Source organism: Lygodium microphyllum, chromosome 24 (assembly GCF_053477565.2).
Source record: "Lygodium microphyllum isolate KBCC chromosome 24, Lygodium_microphyllum_v1.1.10, whole genome shotgun sequence".
NCBI lineage: Eukaryota > Viridiplantae > Streptophyta > Polypodiopsida > Schizaeales > Lygodiaceae > Lygodium > Lygodium microphyllum.
In genome coordinates, this window is record NC_141158.1 from 127608959 (window position 1) to 127630024 (window position 21066).

General features: G+C 44.0%; 1 protein-coding gene across 1 annotated transcript in view; it reads right to left on the reverse strand.

The window, feature by feature from the left end:
• Positions 1–21066, reverse strand: part of LOC148015629 (uncharacterized) — a 133199-nt gene that overhangs the window by 111416 nt on the left and 717 nt on the right. The window lies entirely within an intron of this gene.

Here is a 21066-nt window from a genome sequence, read left to right on the forward strand (position 1 = left end):
AATTTATTGACCACAGTTATATCTACGCCCGTAACATTACCACTGGGAGAATTGCTTAGGCAAAATCCTACATTGTGGCAAGGGTTAAAGCAATGGATAGAACAACTGATAGACATGAATCGCAAGACTTGCCTGATCATGACACTATGACGCACATACTTAGCCCATAGTTGTACTCGTACGTAGTACGAACTCCTTCGTACTATACGGTTCGTACCGTACCGTATCGAACGAATTTGTACAAAAAAACAAGCTTTTTTTTTCTTTTTTTTTGTGCGTGGTTGTTGTTGTTAGTGGTGGTTTGGGTTGTTGACTGTTGTTGTTGTTGTGGTGGTGGTGATTTTGTAGCCTTGATCGATCAACCAAGAAAGGGGGTGGAAGCTTGATTAGACTCCTCATACATGTTTTGTTATGATTTATCCTAGAGCCAAAGGCCATACATAAGGTATTCAAGCAGTTCCATACATTTCTAATTGATGTCCCATCATTTTTCACAATAACATCAGAGGCTGAATCAAAAAGAAAAGCATTCCAAATGGTCCAATTGTGCCAACAGCCCCAATATCGAAGAAAGTGAAACAAGATCTTCATATGCGACTGTGCCAGTGTGGGGTATTTGGGCCGCACAAAAAACCCAATCAAAAGGGCTTAGCGAGAAGCCAACCACTACTCACCAAACCGCTGACAAGAGTGACCAGATTTTCTTAGCGAGAGGGCAAGAAATAAATCAATGACGGGCTGATTCCACACTGGTGGTGCAAAAGAAACAATTGCCGTTGGAGATTCGACGCTTGGAAAGGGCTGAAGCAAGAGGAAGACCACCAATCATCACCTGCCAAAGAAAGACCTTGCATTTGAACGGTGTCTTGTTCAACCAGCCCTCCATCATAGTTAACTTCCACCATGACTGAGATTCCATAAATCACCATCAAAAGCTGTCCCCATAAATCACGGTATCCACGAGGGATCCTGAAAAGCCTCCTAGTTGTATGAAACGATATCAACACATTGCGACTAGCAAGGGTGGCATCTACAACTGAAGTCAAGCCCAAGCGTGCTATGCGGTTAAATTTTGGTTTGAGCTCATGTTTGCCTTCCCAAGAAAGTAATCGCGAGGCTGCCAACAATTACAGTTGAAAAGAGTTAGTAGCTAAGCGGTCCTCCGAAGGATGCCACTGAGCCTTCTGGAGAACCAATTTCCAGGAACATACCAGATGATCAAGCAAGGATAATGAAGGACTAGAAAACCAAGAGTCTGCATTAAGAACATGCCACCAGGAGCTCCAAATTTGGGTATTACCATGCACAAGCCCGTGATCCTCAAGAAAATAACGGGCTATAAAGACCCATGGGTGATGATCCAAGCACATGGCACGAAAAAGAGACCAATGGAGTGCCAACATATGAGTTTCGGCATCCAAAATAGCCCCACCACCCATGCGTTTGGGGGTACATGCATGCGACCAAGAAATCCATGAAATGCTTGCATGCAAGGAATCCTTCTTCCATAACATGAAACGAATATACTGAGTAAGAGCATTCAATGTAGCAGTAGTCCAAGGCAGCAACGGCAAGAAATATGTGAGCATTGGCAACAAAATTGTCTGAGCCACTTTGAGGCGAACATGGAAGGGCCACGCCTGTGACTTCCAATATAGAAACTTAGCTGCCAGTTTCTGTGAAATCCACTCTAGTAGTTGCTTTGGCCAAACATAAACACCCTAAGGGTACCCAAGATGCCTAACAATGGAACCATGGGGAACAACCATTCCCTACCAATCCAATGACTGCAAATCTGACTCCGTGCAACTGAGAATGGCTGATTTCAAAGCATTGATATGAAGACCAGAAGCCTGATCAAAGAGAGTCCAAACATCTAATGCTTCGCGAAGTTTATCCTTGTCCGCACGCAAAATCATAAAGCTGTCATCAGCCAATGATTGACTAATAAAGTGCTATCCAAAAGGAAGAGACAATCCAGCCAACTGATTAGAATCTGCCATATGGGATAACATCGAAAGAACCGGATGAGTCGCAATGGCAAAAAAGAGAGGACTCAAACGGCAACCCTATCTCACAGAGCGTGCAAGGACAAATGGCTTGGCAACGCCACCATTCAACATAACTCGCGAAGAAGCCGCAGCACTAATGGTGTAGATCAAACGAGACATCCGAGTACCAAAGCCCATAGTAGACATAAGTTCTACAATGAAAGACCAGTCTAAATAATCAAAAGCCTTTTCCAAGTCCAATTGGATCAATACCACCTCCTGATTAGAGTGCCTTGCATAGTCAATAGCCATTTGCACATTTAAGACATTATGCAGAATGTTTCGGCCCTTGATGAAACCATATTGAAGAGGATGCACAGTGACAGGAAGATGCTTATGGAGCCGATTCACCATCACTTTGGAAAAGATTTTATATATAGAACCCATCAAAGAAATTGGATGCCAATGTTTCAACATAGACGGCGAAGGAACTTTTGGAAGCAGTTTGATAAGTCCTTTCCATGAGGAGGGCATGAACCCCGTTTCCCAAACCTGTTGAAACATAGCCGTCAATGGTTTCACCAGTCGGGTAGCAAAAACCTCAAAGAATTCATTGGTGAGACCATCCCAACCGGGACTTTTATCGTTGGGCAAGCGTAACAAAACATCCATAACCTCCTCCTCACGAATGTCGGTCTCCAATGTAGTTTGCATGTCATGTGGAACCTAATTGCGGACCAAATCATAGAAAACTGAGCGGGCATGAGTAATTTGGTCAGAAGGTGAAGAAGTAGAACCAAGAAGGTCTAGAAAATAATTCCTGCACATATTCACAATAGTCTGAGGATCAATGATCATTTGACCGTCTGTATCCTGGAGTCTAGTCATATTCTCTCGAGCAGGGGATGCATGGAGAGCTCGAAAGAACTTATGAGTCTGACAAGCACTATCTTGCAAATTCTCAATCAAATTTCGCAATTTGGCCTGCTAATAAGATTTTAACTGAAACTCTTTAATAAGATCAGCCAAACGCATTGCCAATGGCAGCAGAAATACATCATCTGGAGTCTCCACCAGTAGAGAACGAACCAAAGCCAATAATTCCTCCGCTGCTTGTCGACGCCGCCGACAAAGAGAGGCATGATGAATCCCATACTGGCGAACAACCCGCTGCACATTAGAGAGCAATCGTTCAAAAGAAGCATTGCCCTCAGAGGAAAAGTCCAATAAAAATCTATCAATCAATTGCTGCATATAACCCTGAAAGATTGAGTGCTTCAAATAGGACGAGTTGAAACGCAAAGGAAGTCTATCCAGAAATTGCTTAAAAGGTGCAATGGGTTGTGCAAGCATCTCAAGCTGTAGAGGAAAATGGTCCGACAAGGCGTATTGCTGCAACACTTTCATTTCTAGCATCTCAGGAAGAAAAGCATCATCCTGCATGATGTACATGTGGTCCAACCGCGACCATGTAGTTGTATACTGCGCAAAATGAAAAGTAAACCCTATAGAAGAAAGGTGTAGCCATGACCAGAGATCTTGCTCAAGTACGGCAAGAGTAAACGCATTCCACACAAGGCTTTCCGGAGCATCCATCACCGAATGCTCTAATGTGGACTGTGAAGAATCAACACACATATTAAAATCCCCCATCAAAAAACCCCGTCTGCCAAGTGACAAGGAGGTCTGCAAAGTATTCCAAAGATCCCGGCAGGATAAGGGGTCATTTGGAGCATAGAGCCCAAGTAACCATAAGATCTCTCCTTCAAATAAAACTTCAATTACCACAAAACGACCATGTACATCATTTTTAATAAGAATAGGCTGATATTTCTCATGTACAATCATAAGCTCACCCGAATAATGCATGGCATGTGTCCCTGCATAAAACAAGCGAACCCCATGGCAATCCACAACTTTTCCTACTTCACCGTGACTCTTGTGCTCAACAGCGCACAAGACGTCCCACTGATTCTCATGCAATAAACTCCACATGGCATGTTGCTTATTGCGAGAACAAATGCCTCGCACATTCCACGTGGCTATCTTCATGTGTATTCAAAAAAGAAATCAGGAAGGAGGCAAAGCTTGCCTCGATTGAACCTTTTCTGCTAGAATGTCAAGGACTCCCTCATCCAGAAAATCAGCTTACACGGCAAAAGAGTTCTAACGAGCAGATTTAGAGGTAGACGGTGTAGCCATTGTCTTGGGAATGGAATGGGGATAACGACGATCCCATGGGGTAATCACGTTACCTCTAGTATCAAATACTTTCCTAGTGGGCTGATTGCGAGGAACAGAAGAGACCATAGCATGAGCAGTGTGCTCTGAAGACAACATGTCTTTTCTGCGCATATAAGTACGCAAGGAATCTTGTGAAGCATTAGGCACAATATCCGCCATACCAGCATCAAACCTTTTACCTTTCTTGGCACGTACATCTACCCAATCATTGTCACGGGAATCCAAACCCGAAACATGTTGTTTGCATTTATCCAAAACTTTAGGTGGCTGGGTCGCATCCTGCGACGGAGCATCAAGCACCATATCTTCCATGGGAGGCAAAACATGCTCAGCATCTGAAGTCGGTTGCTTCATTGGACATTCAGCCATAAAATGCCCCAATTTTCCACACGAGAAACAATGCGCTGCAAAGTTACCCCATTTCAAACAAAAGTGCAAAGGATGCATGCCAGAGCAATTAAGACGTAACCAAGCAGGCCTTTTCCGAGCAGTGTCCCATAACATACACAAACGGTTATGATTCGTGGCCCTTAGGCTTGGAGGAACCAAAACAGTGCCCACAATGGCCATGGCATCCTCTAACAATGGCCAGTAGATACCTAGATAGTTTTTCACTTCAATCCACACCGGGCATTCGCGTTGAAGCAAACGCTGAAAATCTGCCATTGGGCACCATGGCACAACATGAACCAAACGGCGATCAAAGAACAATGGCAGTTTAGTCAGCACATCAGCACGATGCCGCTCGGATTTCAACAACACCTCATAAAAGCCTCGAGGCCCAACAAAAATCTCTTCAACACACTCCCCTTGTAGTAGACTTTGCAGCCACTGGCGAATATAGGAAAGCACTGGGATCCTACTAGTGAAGAAGAGTATAACCGCACGTTCATAAAACACTAAGAATGAGCGCAACACATTTTTTAGGATCCACAGTGACTTCCAGAACATCTTCAGTTTCAGAGCCAAAAAACTCTTCATGATTATGTTGAACATAATCACCAAGCAGAGTGTTGGCAAATTCCAACAAATGCTCCCAGTCAACATCCTGAGAATCCACAGAATCAGAAGCAACCTGAGCATAAGAACGTTCCTGATGATCCATTGTGTCTTCCGAAGTATGCTTGGTGTGTTTGCCCGCAAGCTGGAAGTCAGGACCAGGTGACATCTCCTCTGTGCAAGGAACCATATCCTTTGGTTCCTCTGTTTCAGAATCCGGACCAAGGGTTGCCACCGTTTGGTCGATAAAGGCCAAGTCTAGACCAGCCATATTGTATCACCACTTTAACCCAAGATCTAAAGCTATTTACACGGCGCTCTCTCTCTCTCTTTGTGCAGGCCGTTGTACCTTAGGTCCTCTACACAAGTCTATATTCTGCAGTACTGTTTGTACAGACTTTAACACAATCTGTCTCCTTCTGGGATTAGAGCAGGCTGTCACAAACAAATCCTCGGAGTCAAACACAAGGCAGTGTGCCAGAGGAATGTCAGGATGCAGATCAGGTCGATGATGATACCCGGGGGTGCGGGGACAGAGTGCGTGCAGGACAGAAAAAGGACCTCTGGAAGGCAAGGGCAGGATTTGACGTGTCGGGCAGGGAAGACAGCTCTCTCTCACTCTCTCTCTCTCGCATTCCTTCTGTACGTAGGGCCAGGTTCGTCGGGCAAGGAAGACGGCTCTCTCTCGCTCTTCTCACTCTCGCGTTCCTTCTATACGTAGGGCCAAGTCGAACCTGTACGGCCCTGAGGGAAGAACTCAGGCTATGCACAGGGCAGGGAGGCGCGCCCACAGAACAGGGCTAATCTGATCCACCATCGCTTCGTGTCACCATCGCTCGCTCGATCGATTCTCTCTCTCTCTCTCTCTTTTTTTTTTCGTAAATCTCTCTCTCTCTCTCTCTCTCTCTCTCTCTCTCTCTCTCTCTCTCTCTCTCAACCTTCTCTCTCAAGCATACATGCCTCTTATTTGTATGATCATTCATGTATGATGTATCCACTCCTATGTATATACCCTTAAGTTGTAGCACATGTTGCGCATGCGGCATATGCCATAGAGGTTTTGGCGTGTTACCCTCAAGTATTGATCTTATATACTCCAATAGCATTGCTATTTAGACTTTAAATATCTGTTCTATCATCTATAGTTCAAAATAATGAAGTTAATTTTTTTTTCATACTAATATCGTACCGTATCTTATAAAATCTTCCTATAAAAAATCAAAGAGGATCTCCATGGATTTAGTTTTGGATTACTTAGGACAGAGAGCATATGACTCTACATGGGTAATTGTGAATAGAACCAAGATGGCTAGTTTTATTCCAACCTCATCTAGTGTTAAACTCCAAATCGTAGTGAACCTTTACGAATTGTACAGCCTTATCACAAATATAGTTTCAAATCGGAATAGTTTGGAGGGCTGTGGCACCAGATATCCTAGGAGTCAGATGATAGTTTTGGTGCGAGACACCCGGGAATCGACAGACTTACAGTCTTGTTAAGGGGCAGCCTTTTTGGTCTAAAATATGTGATGACCTCCTGGACTATGCAGCCATAAACAATAAATGCCACTTCAATAAGGCTAGAAGGCTTCAGGTACCATTTAGTACCGTAATTTATCATACCGTACCGTACCGTACTTTTCGTACCTGACAACAATGACTAAGCCTACGTTGAATCCAATGTCTAACTCCCTACAAGTGAATGCCTTTTGGAAAGGCAGATGCATGCAATCTTACCTATTATTGCCCTAGGGGATACTGCGCGGAAGGGGATAGTAGACACAGGAGCAGGAGTTAGTGTACTTAGCCATGCAGTCCTACAAGCTTAGGGAAACCCACTGGTGGAAACCGCACCGTTCAATGTCACTCTAGCGAACAAGATGAAGTTTAGACCCTTCAGGACTCTGAAGGATTGGCTTTAAAGATAGCAGGAATTCAATTCTCCGTGAACCTCATAGTCATGAAAGAAGTGGATTATGATATCTTGCTAGGTAGACCTTGGATAAGGAATGCCCAAGTGATAGAGGATTGGGGTAATGGCTTGATATTCTTAGGCAATAGATACGAAGCAATCCGATTAGAGATGGACACTTGGGAAACCTCACCAATGGACCTAGATGTCATCTCTGCCATATTAAAGGGTAGAAGCGAATATGGATCTATAACGAAGTACATTTTTTATCCTGAGGATGAGCGCGACTAGATGCATGTGTTGGCAACCATTGACCTCCCATTCTTGGATGATGAGGATGAATATAGACAAGCTATAGACTCAACTAGCAAACCCAACAAAGCCATCACTTCTAACCTACCCATAGTGCCTCTATGCATGATGGCCGGAAGTTCCATCAACCAACCAATACCAATCACCTATCATGTCCCAACTAACAAATTGGAACTCCATAGAATCTTCAAGTACCTGTCAAGTAAGCTAGCTCACAACCCAGCTACAAACCTAAAGCCCCTCAAGGATCTCATGGAGAGTAAGGAGTAGCAATGGACTAAGGTTCATGACTTAATCCTATCATACAACTAGACTCTCATGACAACTGAGAAAAAACTTAAGAATAGGAACCCTGAAAACAACGCGTAGTTAGAGTATGAGGATTCTGATGTGATGAGTACGAAGACTATTGTTCCATCAATGAGAAAAGTGAAGAGGAAGTGGAGACCATAGAATATGACACGAATGGAAGAGTGATTGAGCAAATCAAAGCAGATTCAAAACCTCGAGAGATCAACACTTTTAGAGTAAACAAAGGAGTTATCAAGGTAGATTGCAATCGAACTTCGCTAGAATGTCTAGAGATAGTAGATTATAAGCAAGCGAGATTGGTCCAGTATGGCACCACACCATTATTTGGAGTGGAGTCAACCTCAGAACTACGACCACCAAGGGAGACAGCCTCTTCCAGCGAGGATTGTGAGTACAACTCCGAGTCAAAGGTGAACTCTAACAGTGACCCCGAAATGCCTTGACCACCTGGGACCAGATGCAACAAGGGGGACCTCCCAGTTCACCTAAGACGCAAGAGGCTAAAAGAGGAGAGAAGGAAACAGTCGAAGTCTTCAGAAGCTGACGGATAAAAGAAATCTTAGGACTTGCCCACGCGCTTCGCGAAGTTCAAGAAGGGTCATAGAATAGTGGTGTTAGTAGGAGCCAAGGCGGAAAGGGCAGGCAAGTGAACCCATCGAGGGACCGGCCAAAGTTAAAGACGTCAACTTGGCAAGGGAAGGGGACAAGCCTTGACCCGTGTACATAGCAAACAACCTAACTAAGAAGGAGAAGAATGATCTCATAAATCTCTTAAGGGAATTCTCCAAGGTGTTCGCATGGTCCTTAGACGAGCTGAAAAAAATAGATCCGAGTATCATGACTCATAATATTCCCATGACCCCCGATGCAATACTAGTTAAGCAACGACCATATGCAATGAATCCCAAGCATGCACATGCAGTGAAGGAAGAGATTGATAAGCTATTGAATGCAGGATTCATTTACGAGATAGAGCACGCAGACTGGCTATTACCCATAGTAATAGTCATGAAAAAGAATGGGAAGATTCGAGTATGCATAAACTATAAAAAGGTCAGTGCATCTACAAAGAGAGACAACTACCCATTACCGTACACTGAGCACATGTTAGAGAGAGTGGTAGGAAATGGAGCCTACAGTTTCCTAAATGGCTTTTCAAGCTATAACCTGACCAATGCCCCTGCTACCTTCCAACGCCTCATATATGCCATCTTCAAGGACATGCTCAAAAAATGAATGGAGGTATTCATCGATGACTTGTGCATCCACACCAACTAGAAATAGCACTTAGAAAAGCTACAAATAGTCTTTGAATGGTGTAGGCAATACGGTCTCTCACTGAACCTCTTGAAGTGCCAATTTTGGATGAAGCATGGCTATATTTTAGGGCACATTATGTCGAGAAATGGGATAGCCACAGACTTCTCGAAAGTCAGGGTAATCATAGACCTTCCCTCTCCAGCCAACTTCAAGGAAGTTCAATGCTTCTTAGGCCACACAGGGTACTACTAGTGGTTTGTGTTGAACTATGCATTGATTGCTAGACCCTTCTACAAGCTATTGATAGTATTCGAGTGGACTGAAGAATGTCAGCAAGCCTATGAGAGGCTTAAACATGCTCTATGATACAAACATCCATGGTCACTTTGACGACTCCATCATATATAACCCCCGTACTACTACCTTAGCATGTACATATTGATGCATCAAAGTTTGCCGTCGAGACAGTGTTGTGCCAACCTGGTGAGCATAACCTTGATTATCCAGTGAGCTTTGCTAGCACACAACTCACTGATAGAAAAATGAACTATTCCACAACTGAGAGGGAAGGGTAGCCATGGTGTTTGCTATAAAGAAGTTTAGACATTATCTTCTAGCGATGCTCTTTACCTTCTTCATGGATCATCAAGCATTGCTTTATCTTGTGAACAAACCCTGTGCCACAAGACCCATTCCTCGATGGTTACTTCTGCTTTTGGAATTCGACTTCTCTGTGATAGTGTGCAAAGGTAAACAGCACTATATGGCAAATCACATGTCCCACATACCCACAATTGAAGCAGTTGGACAAGGCATCATTGATGACCTACTGGATGCACATCTTTTTAGAATATACAGCGAACGAAATTTGTTTAGAGCAAACCTCACACTGTATTGGGCAGATGACATGATCCACATCCTAGAGAATGGATTGCCTAAATGACCCATAGAAAAGGCTAGGTTAAGAAGCCTAATCTTGAAGATCCAACCCTATCTCTTGATTGCCGATCAATTGTATCGATTAGGACAAGATGGACTCTTAAGAAGATGTGTCTGCAAACATGAAATGCATAATGTGCTCACGAAAGCACATGGCGGGATTGTTGGAGGACATTTCAACGGAGACATCACTGCACGCAAAGTGCTCCAGTCTCAATTGTGGTGGCCAACGCTATTCAGTGATGCAACTAAGTTTATGAAACACTATGATGAGTGCCAACATACCAAAGTCCCTATTCGTAAGGACAAAATGTAGTTAACCCCAATGATTGCACGCCAACCATTCAAGAAATAGGGAAATGACTTCATTGGTCCAATCAGCCCTGGAGCACAATACTCACAAGCCAAGTACATCATTGTTACCACAGACTATCTCACCAAGTGGACAGAAGCTCGAGCAACTCGCAAAAATGATACTAGGACCACGGCCAAGTTCCTTTGGGAGCAAGTAATCTCATGGTTCAGTTGTCCCATAGAGTTGGTCAGTCACCAAGGCACACACTTCATCAATGGAGTGATTGCTCACTTGCTATCCACCTTCTTGATAATCCACAGGAAGTCCTCTCACTATATTATCCTCAAGCTAACGGTCAACCTGAATCTACGAATCAGATCTTGGTGAATGTCCTAACAAAGGTAGTCTCTGTGTCCGACAGTGACTAAAACAATAAGCTCATGGCACCTTGTGGGCATATAGGACGGCCTTTAAAACGGCCATAGGATAGCAAACCCTTATCTACTAGTAGAGTTCTTTGTTCTAAACTTGAGAATAGCAGTCTAGGAGAGATGGGAGGGCAAGGAAGCATAAATAAATTGGTTAGTAGAGCTAGAACGCTTATCTGAGACTCGTCTCATTGTAACCTATGCCCTAATTTGTGAGAAAGCGCGACCCAAGAGTTGGTTTGACAAACACATCAAACAACAAGACTTCAAGCAAGGAAACCTAGTCTTACTGTACTCTCTTAAGGGATATAAGCAGAAGATAAAATTCAAGGGATTGGGATCTTTCCAGGTTCGCAATATCAATAGAACAAGCAATGTGAAACTCAAAACCCTAGAGGGGGAGGGCATAGGCTTTTTCAACAGAATTCGCATAAAAAAGTATTACCCTCCATCATATCCACTCCATGAACCTCCAATGATAAAACCACCAATGAATGTGAACATTGCAACAATCACTAAATTAGAGGATGAGAATGAGAAAGCAGTAGCACCAGTCTACTTGCGTATAACAATGGCTACACAAAAGGCATACCCCTTTGACGTACTAATTGATGAGGGAGCTAACTCTAACATCTTAACACATGAACATTGAGCCGCTATGGGTCAACCCCAATTGCAACCAACCAATGCAAAACTCAACCCATTCGGGGGGCAGTCCTATTTACTCTTGGGAAAGTGCAAACTAATGGTTTCTATCGAGACTGAGAGTCTACCCGTCATCTTTTATGTGCTACCTAACAAAGTGTTAACAAGGAATCATTGTTGGGTCGCGTATTCAAAAACAAGTTCACTATAATGTTGACTATGACTCGCAACATATTCACCTTGCCATAGACAATGTTAGAATAGCAACAACTTTCACTAAGGGCACCACGGCCATCCTAAAGCTTGCAGTGCCACCGGTAGTTAAACCTAGTGTCAACCCTAAGGAGGGGGTTAGTGTACCACAACATGTACCCATAGTAAAGTCCCACCAACATCTGGAGACCACAACCAAAGCTATGATCCAAACAATCAAGTGGGTTCCCAAGCATAGACCACAGCCTCACAAACGCCAATCATTTGAAACTCATAGTTTCCATGCCTCACACTCTAGACCTAAATGAAGGAGTTGGCACTCCTATAATTCACAGGTGATTAGGCCGAATTGGGTCCCAAAAGCCCTATTGCATGCCCAAGGTTACTACGAAGGTAACACCTTGGTGTGGCTGCCTAAACCCAGAAGTGCCATGTATGCCCCTCCATCTCATGCTCCAAAAAATAAGGCTTAAAAACGTAACACCAAACATGGTAGGAGAAAAACCAAGAGGAAGGGTGCTCAATCCATGAGTGCTCTAATGGTCTATCAACCAGAAGCTCAACCCAATCCCAATGTGCACCCAATCTTTAATGAGCTCCCACCTAATGACTCTGATGTGATCACCATTGCAAAAACTGACGACTGAGCATCAACCAAACTCTAAACTTCTCAAACAAAGCTCATCAAACCCAATGAGAATCCTAAGGTGGAAATACCACATACGAACTTGTCCAGTCTAACTAAACCAAAGCCACACGCAAGCCTTAAGCCATCGTAGCAACGACGATCCATTCTTGAAGTAGCTTCCAACATGGCCATGGACACAGGGGATGACTTAGTAACATGCATCCAACAATTGGACTCAACTTTCACGCTGTTTGCTAGAAGTTACGAAAGTTTGGACCTCAGCCTACTGGACGAACCCATAGCAAACGAGATACGTTCCTTGCCATGTTCTTGGAAAGAATACAAATTCGTTTTTACTAAGGCCTCCACCATTGCACAAGAGATGATTGCCAATGAAATCTCATGAGAACAAGCCTTAAGCCAACGCTTAATCACATTCTATAAGAAGAGCAAAATTCCCATGCCACCACAAGAACTTGCTAAGCTCCAACGATTAGTTGAGTCTTAGTCTAACTTCTTACGCAAATGGTATACTTTGTGCATTTCATGGGCTCAAGAGGCTTATCAAATCATAACTAATGTGGAGCAACGATGTGCATCAAGACTTGCGAGTATGACCCGCGACACATGTGGCTCCAACTTCATTTAGGGTATTAGCCATGACAAGAAATTGGCCATTAAACAACAATATCATGCTACATCCATACTTGGATAGAATCCTAACCGAGGAGGAACTCCACATTGCAAGCCGAATCAACTCAAGTGATCTCTTGACCGACATATTGACTTACATCACACACGTGGGCATTTGTCCACAAGATATGCATTGTTATGCAACACTAGAGTATAACCCAACATTTTACGACTAGCTCTTGTACAAGTAAGGCACACCATGGACGGATTGAAGGCCCTTACACCTTTACTTCCACAATCCTAGAAAGGATTCTCCTCATTTCCAAGGGGAAGGGGATAAAGTGAAAGGTGAATGAAAAATCGAAATAGGAGTTGAATTTCAAAGAAAAGGATGAATGGAATTTCCTTCTTCATTTAGTAAAAATGCTCCATGAAGTCCTATGTAAAATGTATGGATCAATTGATGTGGAAATCCTCATTTCGTAAGTTATACATTTCATCATCTAATAGTGTTTTTTCTAATCACTTTACCTTCCGTGCAAAAAATGTCCTTTAAGGAGAACTAATTGTGAGCTATTGTGCGGTAACATGAACCCAAATGGCAAGGCAATAGGATAAAACCAACAAGCTCCCATTCTCCAAGGAGAAACACAAAAAATACAGCTTAGCCATGGAGATGCACGCCTTCAATCAACTAAAAAACCGCAGCATCCACAACCTGGGAGGATTGGTGACATCTGAAGAGGCAATCAGGCGGATAATAGAACAATGCAGTCTTGCCAAGTACCTGGAGAAGGTGGGACAAGACATCGACCATAGCAAATACATTGAGTTCTTGAAGACCTTTGAACAGTGGCATGGTAACAATCAAACAGGGAAATGCCACTAGAAATTGAACTTAGCCTAGAAATTGTGGAGAAGGCCTTGGGGCTAGTGGACAAGTCGGAGAAGAGGCCTGAGAGAGATGTCTATGGGATATTGGGAACGGACAAGAAGAAAGTCTACACAAACGACGAAATCAACTTGGCTAATATCCCCGAGCCCACCATCAGACTCCACGCGAAGATGATCCACATCCTCTTCTCAAGCCAAAGATACAACGCCCTCATGAACAAAATAGGAGTGCCTTTGCTTGAAAGCCTTGCATCAAACGCACTGGACAAGGTGAACTGGAATATCTACGTCCGAAAAACAATCCAACCATCAGCAAAGGTGCTAGCAACAACGCCAAGGGCAGCAGTAGCAAGGGGAGAGTCTCTAGCTACAATAGCAGAGTCAAAAAGGAAAAAACCAGCATCTAAGGCATCAACCATAGGGCTCTAAGGGGTGCTAACATCTATAATCCAAGCAGCCTTGGGGGAGGTGGAAAGAGAAGTAGTAGTAGAGGAAACCCCTGAACCATCTCCGGTCAACGAGGAGCATTGCTTCCCCACTCTAGTGAGCCCTCCCGCTTTGTTCTCAGCAGAAGAGCAGGGGGAGAAAGAATTCAACAAAGATCAGTAGGAGAAGGCAGAACAAGCTGCTAAGGAGAAAGAAGCCGGCTGCACCACTGAACAACAAGAAGCCTTAAGTGAAAGGACAGTCAGCAAACAGCAGGGCTCAGAGCTGTCAAGTCAAGAAGGAAGAAGAAGGATCACGTTGAAAATCCCTATCAAGAGAACCCGGTCCACCACAGAAGAAAACAGAGAATTGCAAAGGGTGAAAGAAGAATCTAGGAGACTTGAAGAGAAGCACAAGAAGAAACAAGAAGAAAGACTAAGACAAGAGGAGGAGCAAATAGCTTTCGCCATTAGAAGATCAATGGAGTAACCCTCCCGATCTCAAGAGTTGGTTATGATGAGCCCCACACCGGAGGACATGCCAAGCACCAGTGCTGCTGTAGAAGAGGCCAATGGTGGAAGGCAAGGGAAACCCCTTTACACGTAAATCCACCAGCCATGGTCACTCCAACAATCACCCCAACGCAAGAAACCACGGAAGGGGCAGTTAATGAAAGCAATGTCATGGCTTGGGTGCACTACCTTGTAAGCAAAGTGCAAGAAATCACAGCTACGCCAAGCGAAGGAGCCCCACTTGCAGAAACTAAAAGACTAGCAGCAGTTGATGCTGAATCACGCCAAGGGCTGAAGGTGGGGTCCGCCTAGAAGTATCAACTACTTCAGTGCCCTCATCCATGCACAACATAAAAGAGTACAACGAGCTAGTAAAAGAACTATAGAGGCAACTTGACAAGGGCCGCACTCGCTGAGCTAGAAGAAAAAAAGAATACCTTCACAACCTATTGCCTACAAAAAACAAGGCAGAATACCATAATAACTAGGGAGGTGATAGCATTAAAAGAAGCTTTAAAGGCAAGGCAGGGCGAAGAAAGTCTAAAAGACTTATATGATGAAGAAAGGGACAGCCGCATTGTCTAGAGGCACAATGCGCTCTTGTATCTTAGGACAGGCAACGCCTTGAAGAAGAGGTCGATAGGTTGAAGCAAGAAAGAGAACATCTATCAAAAGAACTTTAAGAAACAAAGGCACAAAGGGAGCACGAAGCATAGAGAAAGATGGCAGAATTGCACAACCAATCCCAAGTAGCTCTCCATGAGCAGACAATCCTAAAGAAACAAGTAGAGTGTCAAAACCAAGAAAAAGAACAAATGAATATATTATGACGAGACCGAGAGCAGGTCATCACCACCAAGGGTTGGAGCAGATGAAAGAGAAAGCGAAAGAATGGGCAGCCAGGAATGAGAATAGAATTAAAGACTTAGCTTACCGATTGGCCCATTCAGAGAGTGAACACCTCATGGCAAAGAGCAAAGCTGCAACGGTAGAAACAAGGATACTGGAGCAACAAAGGGCCTTTTTAAACACATTGCTAAATGTAACCGAGTCAAGAGAGGAAGAGACAATTGAGGAAGTCAAAAGGAAATTAGACCTCGCAAGGAGAGCGCTTAAGCACGAACTCCATGAAAAGGCACCCAACCCTAGCACTAGCTTCGGAGTGGAGGAGCAAAGAGCCCATTTGATTGCAGCTAGATTAACCATGCAAAAACTCGAATTGCTAGGGTTTGGGGAGCCGAAGCAACGAGCACAGCCTCTCCCACAAGAGCTGACAGAGCCAATCCATGAATAGGGGCCAGACTTTGAGCCTGACCACATTGAAGAAGAGCAGCTGCATGAACCTAGCCCCCCTCTACAACCATAAGTACAACGAGAAAAGCAAGGGGAGGAAGCCATACCACCCGAAAGAATGGTAGAAATGAGGCACAAACGGAGAGAGCAGGTAGAACTAGTACGCAGAAAACTCCAAGCCAAGCCGCTACAAGTTCCACATGTGGCCATCCCTCAAGGAGAGGAGTGCGACCCAGTAAACTGGGGCTAGGAACTTACAATGTGGGAGCAGTGGAAAAATCGCAGCAACCCCTTCGAATTCACCTTCACCTTTTCTCGAACGTTGGACAAGGTATTATCTCCAAGGATGGTGGAGGACATGATAAAGCTCTTGGTGAGGTTGGGGAAGAGATCATTGGAGGAGAGAATGAGAGACCCCATGAGGTGGCAATAGGAGCCTGCGGATTATTGAAAAGACAAGGCGGTGGATATGCCTAGGAAAGTGAAAGGGTATGAGGCTCAACCTAAGTGGCGCAGAAACATCTAGGACTCTAACTTAGAGGCCTGGATGGCTTTCTGTAGCACCCTACCACACGAGAGGGATGATCCTACCTACATGCCTTACCCACGTAGGCTTGGAGTTGATTTCAACCGAGAGGTGCATGGTAGATATGACTTTCCTATGATCTACAATGTAAATGCTGTGTCTCCAGAAGAATGCCTAACCTTCATAGAAAGGAACTTCCACCGATCAATAGCAGGCTTCCTTAGAGAATTCTCCTCTTGCCTAAATCTAGCTTTCATTACCACCTGTAATTATCTATGTCTTTTGAGAATACTACTAAAACAAAAGTCTACTACACAGTCACAGCAGTTACCACCCCTTCTTTTTTATATTAATACAGGAATAGATAGTTGCACAATGGTCTGCCTCATGATGAGAGCCACCCTCTTGCCAGCATTTTGTATGAGCCTATTAGAAGATACGAGTGACAATAGATTCACTGGGTGCAACTACCCATTTTTGTCATCTACGCCCCTCAATGTAAAAGTTAACTTGAAGGGCTACATGCAAAGTAGGGCCTTCCTAGGCAAATCCCTTAAGCCTCCCACAACTTGGCCCCTGCCCATGAATAAGATGCCACCTAATGTGCTCCCTTTGTAATTTTTTTAAAGAAAAAAAAAATTAAAAAAGAAAAGAAGAGAAAGAAATGGAAAAGAAAGAAAACGAAAATGAAATCCATCCATTTGTACCCTATGAGCATCACAATCACTACACCTAGGGACGACCCTAGCCCTCCCCCACTTCACAACGTAAGGCACATCAAGCACAGCACCTTCCTTTACACAAACCAGATCCTCAAGTATGGAACAACACCTTAGGCTTGCCTATGGTCGACCCATCTCCCAGTTCCACCATCACTTGCACAGTGCATTGCACGATAATATAGACACAACCCCCTAGAAAATACACTCTTCTTCCTTTTAGGTACTTTGTACGGCAATGTGGCAAGCCAACAACTACGGAGGCCTTTTTCAACCAACCATCTATCTTCAACATCAGCAACCTTCAAAACCTACTTCACAGAGCGTCTCCAATATAACCTACCTCTCCAAAGGCCCCCAAGAACCATTCCACACCAACCCTTAACATTTTCAGCCCGTACTATCAAGTGCCATAGGACTAACACTCAGCTAGAAAGGGGATAATGTTGGCCCTCAAAAGACCAAGACAGAAAAATCTAGAAAATCGGAAGTGGAAGACAGTCCCAAGGCAAGAGGAAGACGAAAGACAAAGGCGCACTCAGAAAAAATTTGAAGACATGAAATGCAAGAAAAATTCTAAATGTAAAAGGAAGCGCACCTTAATATTTTAGCAAGAAAAGCACCAAGCATTTTATAATTTATTTTGTAAAAGAGCGTCGGACTCTCTCCTATGCAAGTTGTAAAGAATGAGAGGCATAGACTAAGGCCAATGCTAATAAGAAGAAAAAAGAATGGAGAAATTGACAAAGGCCATACCAAAAATGGGATGGCCACCCAAGGAGAAAATAGGGTATGTATAAAAGTCAAAAAGTTTATGGAGAAGCTCATTCTTGGTGTGTGACCAAACTTGCTCTCTTCTTGCTATTTGCTCTTGCTTCCTTCTTATGTATGAGAGGGAGAGAGGGAGTGTAAGAGAGGGAGAGTGTGTGTGAAAGAGTGAGGGACCATGGAGAAGCTCTTCTTCTTCTCTCTTCATCTTCTTCTTCTTCTCTTCTCCTTTCTCACACGTATGGCTATGGAGGTCGAAGCTTGGAGCTTGGAGATGGAGCTTGTTTGAGAGCGCATCTTGGATCATGGAGCTATTAACGGATACATGGGAGGAGGCAACCCAATGTGATTCAAAGGTAAGCTCACTACATTTATGTGTGGGAGAGTGTGCACAGCTATATGAGAGATAGCCATAGCTCTCAACTTGAAACGCTTGAAGCAATAAGCAGTCCATGGGTCTTGGCGGTGTGCTCGTGAGAGTGGCAACAATTGCTATTGTAAATTAGGGTTTACGGCAGAAATTCTTCAATTACACACCCTGGTGGGACTGAATTAGGCTAAGATCACTTGAGAAAAGCTATGAATTGGCTGAGAGAATAGAAAGAAAGCTTAAGGGAGAGAAATTTCAGACTTTTGTTGCCAAAATCTGATCAAATCAGCTGCCGCCTTGGTGTGACAATAACCAGCAGCCAAGTCCACACGAGCCAAATCTGCTGTCACCAGCCCCTGTAGGGGTCAGATTTGCTGTCGCCAGCTCCTGTTCAGCTGTCATCTGATCTCTTGGGCTCTCCATATGCTGTCACTTGTAGCAAAATGATGATCTCTAGCAGAAATTTTGGCCTACTAGTAGGACCAATGCACCAAAATCCTCTATAAATAGAGTCTACTGTGGACATCCTTTAACCCTTGATTAATCATCTCACTTCAGCCCTCAACCATCAGCTTTCTACCATCACACTGCTGCCCATACCCCCTCCGGAGCTGCTATTGGTTACCTCTCACTGTCACCATCATCCTACCTACTCCTACCCATGTGGAGGACATTGCCATTGATGGAGGACAGGGAGGACACCTTCAGCCGGCTGTCCAGCCTGTCACCTACAGCCACAACCTCATTTGCTATGTTTCTGGAGGCTGGTTGCTACCGGTAACCCCATCTAATGTCACCTACAGCTACGACCTCATTTGATGTGTTTCTGGAGGCTGGTTGCTACATTTTAGACCTGCTACCGGCAACCTAATCTAATGTCATCATTTTGGCACATGACAACTTGATCACAAACTGTTCTAGCCATTGCCAACCCCACTTTTTGCTGACCCACAGACCCCTTGCAGTCAAGATCATCATCTGCTGCTTTATAGACAGCTATCGTCATCATCAACATCATCATTGGTGCATTTTTCAGCCTCATACCCTGCATTTTTTGCCACCTACACTTCTAGGATCTAGATAACTATGGAGGACTACATGTTGCTCCCTCTATTGCCAAAATCATCTTCATTCAAGCCTGATGGACTAATCCTGTTGTGTTTTTGAGTCCATCACAAGTAAGACACACTCTTGGAGCTATTGCCATTGTCTCCAACACTCTCAGCTCACCTCATCCCTGGCCTTGGAGACATGGAGGTTTGAGGCCCCATGTCTCATATTCAACATATCAACATTCATTCATCCAAGTTCTCTACATCTTGAGTTCAATATACACACTATCTTAGAAGTACATTTTGTGTTTCTCTATTTGTGCTTGAGCATTTCTTTACAACCACATGGCAAAAGGAAACTCTAGACATGGTAGGGCAGCGACTGACAATGGCAAAATAGGATGCATTTAAAGGACAATACCAACATGGACACCTAGAGAAGCAATTGTGATCACCTAGGGCTGGCAATAAGCAGCTCAAGCCTGCATTTTGGGAAAGGAAAAAGGCGTGCAGTAATAAGGATGTTCACCACAGGAGCACAATAGTTGCCAGGCAGCAAAGTAGTCCTGTGGTGATTTGGGATCAGATGTGTGTGAGATAATGGGAGGATTATAGAGCGAAAACACAACGTGCATAAAACAACTTAGAAACTCAAAGAATTAGTGATGAATGAGATAACGGGGGGTCTCAGGAAACAGAGGTTGTCCAAGGGTCACTATCTCTCATGGAAGCAAGCTGAAGAATGGACCCAACTACAGCGATCCACCCATGTCAATGATTGGGCAACATTGGAGGGAGTGAAACACAGTCCTCCACGCAACAAAACATCCTAATGTTCTCATCAAAGTGAGAGAAGACCTTTTCCTTGTTGGCTCATCTTACATTATTTTTTCTGGGATTGTGGTCTTGATGTATGTTCTTGAGTGCAATATTTACATCTAGCGGTTCTTTGGGCCTCTATTGCGGAGAGGGATCTTGAGAGAAATCTTAGATAATGAGCTATCTCCTAGTTCATGCATGCTTGTACTTTATGCTTCTTGTACATAAGGTAACCATCAGGTATGCTCATACTCATGAGAAGACTTCCACATTTGTTGCGTGGTGAGCTTTGTCCACGACGCATGTAACTTTGGTGTGCGATGGCTTATGCATCATTTTCCTACACTGGGCCTATTGGTGGTGCTTCAGGCTCAGCCTGCTTCTCTGAAGTGAATGTAGTAGAGGCCTATACTAGAGTGTCCATTGTCAACTTGTTCCTCTTCGATATTCCACTTATGCACAGAGACAAGGTGTTAAGAGGTCATAATTGCGTTTCATGTGTGCCTACCTTAAGAGGACCAGGTGCCTCTCTTTTGGGCCGTTTGTGCGTTCCCCTTGTGGGGCATCCATATTTGGATTGTGCTTGCACTTTTTCCTTTGTGGGATCACTTGTACTCTCCATTGTGATTGTCCTTGGGCCTAAGATCCTTGCTGTTGGATATGGAGAGAGCTACTGTGTTCTTGCTTCCGCCTTGCTAAGGTGATAATTGTACTTGTTTGGGTTGCACACTAGCTGATTCAGTTCTGTTGCGCTCATTTGTTCTTTATGCTTTATGTGTTTTGTGTTTCATCTCCATGTTTTTCGAACTTGTGTTATCCTTGATCCTGGGCCTGCCCAGAAACACCAGAGCTTGACATGGGCAGCACCCAACCCAG